At 42.3% G+C, this 11,171-nt stretch overlaps 1 non-coding gene across 1 annotated transcript; it reads left to right on the plus strand.

Moving 5' to 3' along the window:
• Nucleotides 1–4,094: 4,094 nt before the first annotated feature.
• Nucleotides 4,095–4,214, plus strand: LOC111828151. Its single transcript, XR_002831942.1, has one exon. It is a non-coding gene; the product is annotated as a small nucleolar RNA SNORA22 (small nucleolar RNA).
• The last annotated feature ends 6,957 nt before the right edge of the window (nucleotides 4,215–11,171 follow it).

An 11,171-nucleotide genomic window follows, 5' to 3' on the forward strand; every position in this document is an offset into this window, starting at 1 on the left:
ACACCTTATAGGTATAAAAACACACTCTGCATTTGAAAGGAGATCAGACTACACTAACCGCAAACTCTGGCCCTACTCTACGATTCTGCATATAAGCTTCTACTCTGATTGAATATGCTTCTAGCAGGCTCTACATTCCATAGAGAATTAATTAGACTCTACTGTTTAACACGCTATGTTTGTATGGGCAGAGTTGTAACTCACCAAAACTTTCAAAATATCTTAATCTATTTTAAAATTTTCCAATTAGGCAAAAATATACAGGGAGATATTATTTAACTGAGTGATGATAATCAGGACATATGTATTATGTGTATTAGCAAAAAAATAGTGAATAAATTATTCAGAAAAGGAAAATACCAGGTGGCATATAATGGATTTCTCATTGTCCGGCGCAAACTTTTCACTAAGAGAACACCCATGTCATCAAACGCTGCAGTGAGAATTCTCCTGTGGGAAGCATTTTGCACACAGTTTTCCGAACATAGAGAGGATAATCTGTCCTCCAGGAACTCATAGTCAAAATACATTATTTGGTGAATGGCATCATTCAGGTACCCCATTATGAAACTGTAAGGAGGGGACACATTTTTTCAAAGATACAAGTGCCTTCATTTCTCCTCCCACTACACAACTCCATTTAGGTCCGAAGTTTTGCATCCAAAACTACTGGTATATGAGCTTCTAACTTAGATCTGATTCATCATAATCATTTCCCAGAAGAATGGTCTTTCCATTTCTTCCACATTAATAGAGTGCCATTCCATGAAAAACACAGCGACATTATATAAATTAGAAATAATATATTAAAATAGAGTTTGTATTTGAATGAAGTTGCCAAGAACAAATGACCGTGATCGGCCACGATGCGTAGGAAAGGGCTTTGGCTTACTGCTGACACATGCTAGAACAGTGGTTCTCAACCTTCCTAATGCCGCGACCCTTTAATACTGTTCCTCATGTTGTGGTGACCCCCAACCATAAAATTATTTTCGTTGCTACTTCATAACTGTAATTTTGCTACTGTTATGAATCGTCATGTAAATATCTGATATGCAGGATGTATTTCCATTGTTACAAGTTGAACATAATTAAAGCATAGTGATTAATCACGAAAACAATATGTAATTATTTATGTGTTTTCCGGTGGTCTTAGGCGACCCCTGTGAAAGGGTCGTTCGACCCACAGGTTGAGAACCGCTGTGCTAGAAGGTCACCAAATGTCAGAGCACTTCCTTGGGGCTGAAATATTCACATTCCAAGTACATCCAGTTCCAGATCCAGTGTGTCACTAGAGGTATATTAACATTTAGGTTTCCTACAGCTTCAATGGGCTTGTTTTTAATATTGCCAGGGACAGTCTCAGCTGACTGAGACTTGCGTAGAAGTGAGAACTTGGCCAGCTGGCCTGAAGGATCCCAGCCAGATCTGACATTCTTGAGTCTGAAATTGCCTGGTGGAAGGATAGAAGGGCCTCCTCTCATTCTCGACAGTATTTCCTTTTGATCCTAAATGTACTTTTGCATCCAAAAACCATAGGGTGATACCTGGCTGAGGCATTAAGACCTTTAGTTCCCAGTGGGAATCATAATACTCCATCTTTTTTTCAAAATCTATTTTCTCTTTATATGGTTTTCTTTCTTTCTTAGAATTAAAAAAAATTATTCTCATCCCTTTCCCCTTTGACATCCATCAACTTGTGCTCTCTATATAGGAGTCTGTTTCTATTTTGTTTTGTTTATTTGTTTTGTTTTGTTTAGATTCCACATATAAGTGAAATCATATGGTATTTGTCTTTCTCTGTCTGACTTATTTCACTTTGCATAATACCCTCTAGGTCCATCCATGTTGGTGCAAATGGCAAGATTTCATTCTTTTTTATCACTGAATAATATTTCATTATATATATCACATCTTCTTTATTTATTCATCTATTCATCTAGATTGCTTCCATATCTTGGCTATTACTATTAATGCTGCAATGAACATAGGGGTGCATATATCTTTTCAAATTAATGTTTTTGTTTTCTTTAGGTAAATACCCCAAAGTGGAATTATTGGATCACAGGGCAGCTCTATTTTTAGTTTTTTGAGAAATATCCATATGGCTTTTCATGGCAGCTGCACTAACTTACAATCCCACCAACAGTGCATGAGGGCTTCTTTTTCTCTACTAGTACATCCCCACCAGTACTTATTGTCTGCTGTTTTAATAATGATAGCCATTCTGACAGGTGTGAGATGATAACTCATTGTGGTTTGAATTTGCATTTCCCTGATGATTGGTGATATTGAACATCTTTTTATAAGTCTGTTAGTCATCTGTATGTCCTTTTTGAAGAAATGTCTGTTCAGGTCCTCTGCCCATTTTAATGAGATTGTTATTTTGGCATAAGGTTGTATAAATGCCTTATATATTTTGGATATTAACTCCTCACAGATGTATCATTTGTAAATATCTCTTCCCATTCAGTAGGTTTTCTTTTTGTTTTGTTCATGGTTCCCTTTGCTGTGCAAAAACTTTTTAGTTTGAGGTATTCCCATTTGTTTATTTTTTCTTGTGTTTTCCTTTCCTGAGGAGACACATCCAAGAAGATGTTGCTAAGAGTGATGTCAGAGAGTTTACTGCCTGTGTTTTATTCTGGGAATTTTATGGTTTGAGGTCTTACATTTAGGTCTTTACCCATTCTGAGTTTACTTTTGTGTAAAAAAGTGGTCCAATTTCATTTTTCTTTTTTCAGTATCTGTCCTGTTTCGTCCTAGAGCTCACGTTGTCTACAGTGACTTGCCCAGGAATATGTGGGAGCAAGCAAAGTCATGATGTTTGAAAACCAGGAGGACTGAGAAATGTTCAGTGTGTGCATCTGATGACCTGCATCTGTCCCCTCTTACAGGTGCCTGGAGGACAAGGTCATGCCCACTCCAGTTGTACAATCCACACCCCAAGGCTCGTGGTCAGTGGGTGCTTAATAAACACTATCAGGCAATTAGAGTGACGATTGGTAACTGTCTCTGATGTCGTTACTACTTGCCAAAGAATTAAACTACATTTAAACTCTCAGTAATTATCTCCCATGCCAAATTGTTCCCATATGGAACCAAACATTGATGTTTTAGGCTGGATTCACACGATAGCAGTGATTACTTAATTATTCTACGGTGAACAGAGCCCAGTTTTCAAAAGAAACAACTTTCACAACTCATTAGACACATCCGTGGTCTGTGTAGGTGTGGTTACCCAGCGAGGTGAGGATGGAGGTGGAGGTGGGGTGCAGAAATTGTTACTGAAGACAGACAGCACTGCCGCTATCTTACTTGTCAGAGCGATGGACTTAAAGTTCCACATGTTTGATAAAGCAGTAAAATTTAAACTCCCCTCAAGTGTGTCACCTTAAATAAGGCATATACACACAGACATGACATCAACAGCATTTTTAAATATTCTACACAACTTTACAGAAAGAACCTGGAGGTGTTGCTTGTGGTACAGCTTCTACAGGTCTGCCACAGATGGCGTGCCCAGCTGAACACGGCTCTCCTGTCCTCTCCTTGGTTCTCCTGTCCTCTCCTTGGTTCTCCTGTCCTCTCCTTGGTTAACACCGGCAATTTCCAAATCCCCTGGATCAATTACCCACAATGCTGAGCAAGAACATCATTATTGAGTCTCAGGTTAGGTATCCATTTAGTGGGCAGGCGGAGGGACAGTGGGGGAGGGCAGTTTTTATAGGATAGCAAAGTCACTTACCAACTCTAAGCAACATTAGCTTCTATGCCTAAGGATATATAATATCTTTTTAAAATTTATTAATTCAGTGAAGGATAATTTTTGAGAGAATGTCTATACTTTTTAAAATTGTGGTAAGAAGACAGGTGGCATACCTAGGAATGGGCTTAAACTGTAGACGGTGGTTGGACTGAAGCTTCTTCACCATCAGGCCAAGGTCCTGTGCTTTCCTTTTTCCCATCCGATGTGTAACCTTCTGTGATGATCATTTCCCTCAAACACACCGCATGCTGACTCGTACTTCCTTGGTGGGGCTGGTGCTTCCTTCATCCGGTTGCTGTTTCTTTCCTTCCCTCTCGACTGATCTTGATTGGACTGAACCCATGTGGAGTCTAAACAGTGGCCTAGTGCTAGAGCAATGTCTGTTCTTTTCCTCTGCATTGGAAGGACTACTTATCCTTTTAAATGTATTTAAAAAGTCAGCACATTATAAATCAATCAATCAATAAACAGTAGCCTAAAAATGTAATATGATATAATTAGCTTCAGTTATCTACAGTGGAAATACTAACACAAGGAGAAGCACCAACCTCCAGGCCTGTCAGAGGAAGTATTCAGCCAACATTGATCACCATTTTTGTATCTTTGACAAGAATATAACTCCGGTGACAGGGCTTTGGAAATAGCCCTGGGTTGGATAAAAGTGCCTTTATCCAAATGCTGTGCCACCTCAAGAGCCACCCAAGACCCACGCCTGCACACGCAAACATCATCTTTCTATCTCTAGTTCAGGCCACCTGTCCATCTATCTTCGTTCATTTAACTACACAGGTTTTCCTGAGCTAAGAGCCTCCCAGAGTTGCCACGCAGCTCCATTCTCACTGTGCAGCTGATCAAGGTAAGATCGTCGATATAACTGTCGTGTGCTCGTGCATGCACACACGTGTAAGGGGGAAATGAAAGCAGATCTTTACGTAATCTAGACACATCGAAATCTATTAACATGATTCAGTTCATAAGTGTTTCAAAATACCATGTTCCTAATCCAGGAGTACGGAATCTAATTTCTCCACCCAAGAGCTCTTCATAAACCAGGCACAAAACACAAGCTCACAAACGCAAAAGTGACAACAACACAACTTACACTAAAACATAGTTTTGGCCCTAGCTGATTTGGCTCAGTGGATAGAGCATCGCATGAGGACTGAAGGGTCCCAGGTCTGTTTCCGGTCAAGGGCATGTGCCTCAGTTGCAGACTCGATCCCCGGCCCTGGTTGGAGCATGTGTGGGAGGCAACTGCTCTATGTGTCTCTCTCACATCCATGTTTCTCTCTCAGTGTCTCTCCCCCTCCCTTCCACTCTTTCGAAAAAAAAAATCAATGGAAAAATACCCTCGGGTGAGGATTAATAACAACAACAACAAAACCAAAACACAGTGTTGTAGAGTTGAGGGGAAGGAGACCAGCACCTGAGAGGTGATCCACCTGACACAGTTGGCCCTTTCACTGCCGTGCTCATGGGCCCGTCCTCACTGTTTATGTGAGAAGAGGTCTTTGTGTGGAGCACGAGTAGTTAACGTGGAACAAAAACTCCACGTTATACTTAGTAGACCATTGGGAAGATTTTAGCTAAAAACTGAAAATGAATGTGGGGTGTGCCGGAGTAGCCAGAGAAGTCCCCCAAACGTACTGCAGGCCCCAGGAGGAAGCCAGGGGCTGCCCCACGTCCATCATGAGTGGGAGCAGATGTCTGATCACTGGTGGTGAAAATCCACTGGTTTTCTAAAAGGAAACCTCTGGGAGTCCAATTTATTTATCTTTGTCCTGCGCTCTGAATAGAAGGATACACACCCCGCGGCAGTTTAAATCGTTTCCTGGAGCGCAGTCAGCTTTCGAACCCAGAGATCCCAACTTTAAACTCACTCCGGTGGGGGGGCGGGGGAGGGTGGGCAAGGAGCTGGCACTGCACAGTGAAGCGTTTCATCACCTAAGCCCTCACCCCCGAGAAAACCCTCTTTATATTCTAGGTACAAAAATGCCATCACTTTAGCCCGAGATGGAGTTGCATCATTCTATAGGCTCAGTTACCACGCTCCAAGCGAAAGGATCCACATGGACATTTGATAAGCTATCTACCGTGCATCAAGCTGACGACGGCCGAGTAGGAGAATGTATTCTGATATGATTGACAGGTTTTAACAATACCAATTTATTACCTGCCAGGATGCAAGGCATGCTTTTGATATACAGAAGTGAAATAATATTGGAATTAAACTCAGTCTAAGTTAAACCGGGAGTTATACTATTGCAAACAGACCCCAGATGAGTAGGAAAAGCATATTTTTCTGGGCCATAACAATTAGATAAGTGATGCGTGGTTATTACATAGATGACAAGCTGCAATGCAGTATAGCCTGTAAGTGCTCCTGCCCTCTTCAGATAAAAGCCAGCGTGGAACTCAGTCCCTTGGATGGAATAGAAATGTGAAATTACAGGGTTAGAGAGCAATATGTGGCAAAGTTGGGTAATTAGTATTAAGGATATGACTTATTTCCTGTAAGTCCTGGCTTTACCTGAGTTGCAGACCCAGACATCAGAGGCGATGGGTTAGAACTGGTTCACTGGGGTTCAATGATTGATATTTTTAACATGTGAAACCTGTTATTTTGTAGCTGAGGTTTACCCTGCTTCCCTATAGCTCCACAAACTTTCCATTTTAAATTACAGAACTTCGAAGCTAATGCTAAACTTTTATCTTTAAAAGTGGTGCTGCCTTTTAATCATTGGCTGTAGTTGTTTTTTCCCAAAACCTTATAGAAGATGGCACTGGTCTTAATTCTGACCAAGGAGGAGTTTACTCATCTAGCAACAGCAGCTCCAGGCCTCATTAATACGCCGCGAGTTCTTGATCAAAGGCAGAACTTAATGCAAAGCAAAATGTTTCAAAACAAGGATTTATACTTGCAACATGCAATAAATGTTTATCTAAGGCTAGCCAAGGAAATAAAAGTGCTTATTTTTTCCTTACCTGTGGAATATTTTGAGTGTCATTTCTCTCTTTATCGAAATTAGTCACCCAAGTTGGCTCAGGTAATGAGTAAAGCGCTGGTCAGCTCGTGGGCGAGCCAGTTGGCATTATTCTCTTCTCTCCGCTCACTGGCTGTACTCTGAACTTGAACATCTGTGCCCCTGGAGGTGGAGGGTAGGGTGGTAAGTGCAAATCCATCTCTAAATAGTCCCAAACTGCTAACTACACATGGTACCGGGATGGCTGTGCAGTAGACGTAACTTTGAGTGATAAAGAAACACAAGAATTGGCCGGGCCATGGGAGATGCCATCATCTTTGGTCATTAAAGTGCCAGTAAATGTAAATAATAGTGACATAACTAGGACTGACATAGTGGTCATGAGGGCCAGGCAGCATACTAGGTACTTCTTCCCCCTGCACGGCGTGTTGCCATCTACATTTTGTAGAAGCTCACAGAGTTCATGTCAATGATGCAGTAAGAAAATCATAGTTGGGGTCACTCATTACCATTTTAGCAAATATTGTAGCTCTGTATGTTATCAAATCTCTCTTTCTGTACACCACACATGGACATAAATGTATGAGGTTTGTATTTAATAGACAGTTGCCTTCTAACTTCAAAAGAGCAAACTATTAACCAATCAATAGCTGAGCAAGAGACACAAAAGGTTTTGCTAAAAGGATTCACGGAAATTACATACATACTGGGCTGACTCAAAAATGTCTCCACTCATGTATCTGTATTCTCCAAACAGCTTCCATCCTATATAATAAAAGCCTAATATGCTAACTGTCCAGTCACCCGGTCATCCGTTCAACCAATCAAAGAGTAATATGCTAATGATATGCTAAGGCCACTCAACCGCTCGCTATGATGTGCACCAGGGGGCAGATGCTCTGACAGGTAGGTTAGCTTGCTGCTGGGGTCCAGCCAATCAGGCTTGAGCAAGACCAAGTGAGATAGTCCAGACATGCCCTGGAGCCCTCCCGCGGTCCCTCCCCAGCTGGCCAACTTCCGGTGTCCCTCCCTGGCCCCAGTCATGCACTGGTGGGGTCCCTGAGCCTGGCCTGCACCCTCTTGGGGGATGTCGGACAGCCAGTTTCGGCCCACTCTCACAGGCCAGGCTAAGGGACCCCACTGGTGCACAAATTCGTGCACCAAGCCTCTAGTTGAAATATAACAACACCTGCGAATTACAGTCTATACTATTCCCTTAAAATCTACACCAAAGTAGTGAGGGCAGAAGAATAAAATGTGTGAGACCAAGAATAGCAAAAGATGACATTTTATCCAGATGATTTATTTATTTTGTTTGATGTAACATAGATCAGGCTCACTTCATTCTTCTAAGGCAGCGGTTCTCAACCTGTGGGTCACGACCCCTTTGGCGATCGAACGACCCTTTCACAGGGGTCGCCTAAGACCATCGGAAAACACATATATAATTGCATATTGTTTTTGTAATTAATCACTATGCTTTAATTATGTTCAATTTGTAACAATGAAATTGGGGGTCACCACAACATGAGGAACTGTATTAAAGGGTCGTGGCATTAGGAAGGTTGAGAACCACTGTTCTAAGGCCTCAGTGACACTCTACCAGGCATTAATTTGAAAGCCTCAAGCCACCTTGAGTCACTCCATAGAAACAAAAATCTAGGCAGGGGGCAGAGAAGACTAGCAATTTAAAAAAAAAAAAAGAAAAGAAAAGAAATGCAACTGGAGAAAATAAGATGTATTTTGTTCCACGAGAAATATGACTCTTCACTTTCCCAGGCTAACCAGGGCTCGTTCTTGTCATATGAATAATAGAGCCGTAACTCATCGGAATTGTCTACGTTTTAATTTGAAAAATAGTTCCTAGGTTAATCTTTAATAGCCTGTCTTCTGGACCCACAGAAAGAGTTACAAAAGAAATCGTTTACAGTGCGTAATTAAGGCCTAGGAGAAGCGCATTTAGCAATGCGGGGCTGTTCTCCTTTTCATCCAGTGGCCTCACTGGTGTGTAGATCCACCATTTGATCAGTGCCTCTGGCCCCAGGGGCTTCATGGTCTGCAAGCCACAACCTACTAATAAGCACCCTCCAGCTTGTTTGCTAAACAGATCGGTGCTGGCAGGCGCCCAAAACGCCAGTCCTTGAAACTTGGAGCTCTTTAACTTGCGCGGCCTATTGTGTGGCAAGCAAAGGGATAAACTGTGTGCCTCATAAATGCAGAGCAATTATGGATCAGTTAGTAATACAGCTGTGGCTCAAAAGATTGCTTACCTAAACCCAATCGAAGTCTAATTTATTTTTGTATTGTCTCTGCTGAAAACCAAACAAACAGCTCTACAGGGCTTGTGTACACAGTGAAGAAAATGGCTGCGTTTTCCTTATAAACAAGATAGCAACTATTGGCAAAAAGACGTCGTCCTCAGTAGCTGAGGGTTTCTGTTCAGAACCAAGCCATTGCTTGTTGTAGATCCTGAGGTTGTTTAAGGAAACACAGCAGAATGCTTTCTTTAACAGAAATCCAATGTGTTGGGGCCGGCGGGGCTGTGTGGTGCTGCTTTTGTTAGACACACCAGATAAGATGCCATCAACTTCAAGCATCAGCATGTGAAAATGAAGTGGTCTTCATTTACAAAGCCACAGTAAAGCAGCTTGAGTTTGTGTGCATTCATCTGACAACGACCATTACATGTACAGGTAGACCTCTTTGGGGAACCACTGCTATCATCAAATTAATACTTGCCAATTGATGAATCTAGATGATACGATAACAAAACAAACAAAGACGCATTAGATTCGTGGAGCCATTGGCGTTAACCTACCTGAAAATGACTTAGTTTACCAACAGCATATACGTTTTACTCTCCACAGCTAATGTTTTTCCAGCTCTTTGAGCATCTACACTGTGATACGTGCATTAAGTGGCAAACCTTAAACTGTTGAGAAAGTGTTGTGAGAAGACTTGGCCATCTTCATCTGAGGAAGCCTATAACTTTGAAAATGTCTACACAGATACGAATAGATAATACAAACAGTAAGGCTGGTTCGAAGGAGATGGCATCTAGACCTGGCTCCATTATTTATTAACCAGGTGACCGCAAGCAAGTAGCACACCTTCCTGAACCTCAGTCTATTCATCTGTAAAGTAGGATAACCCATTCTGCCTATTTCACAGGGCTGTTGAGCAGAAGTTAACAGTGTGAGTACTTACACTCTGCAGACACCTACGGATGGAAACTCTTCCTTTTGTTGCTAAATAGAAACACACTTGGAGAACTAGCAAGCTACCTTCCTGCTCCTGCTGCTCCGAGTCTCCAGGGAGAAGGGCAGTCTGGGGAAGACTGCAGGGAAGAGAGAAGAGGGCAAAGGCCCTGGGCTGACCTAAAATCAGAGAGAAAGTCTGCTCTGCATGCAACAACACCCGAAAGGAGTCCTGGTAGATCCGAGCAGAATCAGGGAAGAGACTTAACACGTGTGTGAAGAACTCGAGGCAACATCTTGGCAAAGCAACTATTTCCAGAAAAGTCGTGTATGGGGTGGGGGTGGGGTAAATAGGAAGGGAGAAGGGCCTATAGAAAGCTGCAGTGAAGGTGGGGGTGGGCAGGCAAGAGTGAGCAAGTTAGGATCCTTAAAGACAAAAGAATTTTTTAAAAATCAAAGCATGCACAAGCCTTCCTCCCAACAGTGCCGTCAACACACACAGAGATAAATTCACACACAGAAACATTCACAGAGCCAACCAATTAAAAAAAAAACAAAAAAAAACACACATCCATACTTTGCTACACTGACAGCAGAGGGAGCTCTTGAACTGGAATCTTTCAAACCACCCAAATCCCCATCCCTATCCAATGAAAGGCAGATATTTAAGGAAAATGCCATAAAATGAAGATTAAAACAATCCTGCTGATGAAGATGACTACCTCCACCCACCCTACTGCCTCCCACCGCCCCTGGCCACAGAGAATTCAGGTGCCTGGGAGGGCTTCCATTTCCATCAGGAGGCGGACTGTTCTGCTGGGACACCCTGCTCAGATGACTGTTTGCCTGGGAAGTCATGGCCACAGAAACAACAAATGGAAGCACGGAGCCCAGTTAGAGGATCAGGACAGGGAGATGGTCATTGGTTGCCCTAGGAAAGGTGAGGAAAGTAGCAGGGTTCAAGATAGATTTAAAAAGCAGCACCAGAATTCTTGAGTGGCTGGATGTGAGGTGAGGAGGGGGGAAATGTAGACTATCTTCTAGAGCAGCGGTTCTCAACCTGTGGGTCCCGACCCCTTTGGGGGTCAAATGACCCTTTCACAGGGGTTGCCTAAGACCATCGGAAAACACATATATAATTACATATTGTTTTTGTGATTTATCACTATGCTTTAATTATGTTCAATTTGTAACAATGAAATTGGGGGTCACCACAACATAAGG

Source organism: Myotis lucifugus, unplaced genomic scaffold (assembly GCF_000147115.1).
Source record: "Myotis lucifugus unplaced genomic scaffold, Myoluc2.0 scaffold_3, whole genome shotgun sequence".
Lineage (NCBI taxonomy): Eukaryota > Metazoa > Chordata > Mammalia > Chiroptera > Vespertilionidae > Myotis > Myotis lucifugus.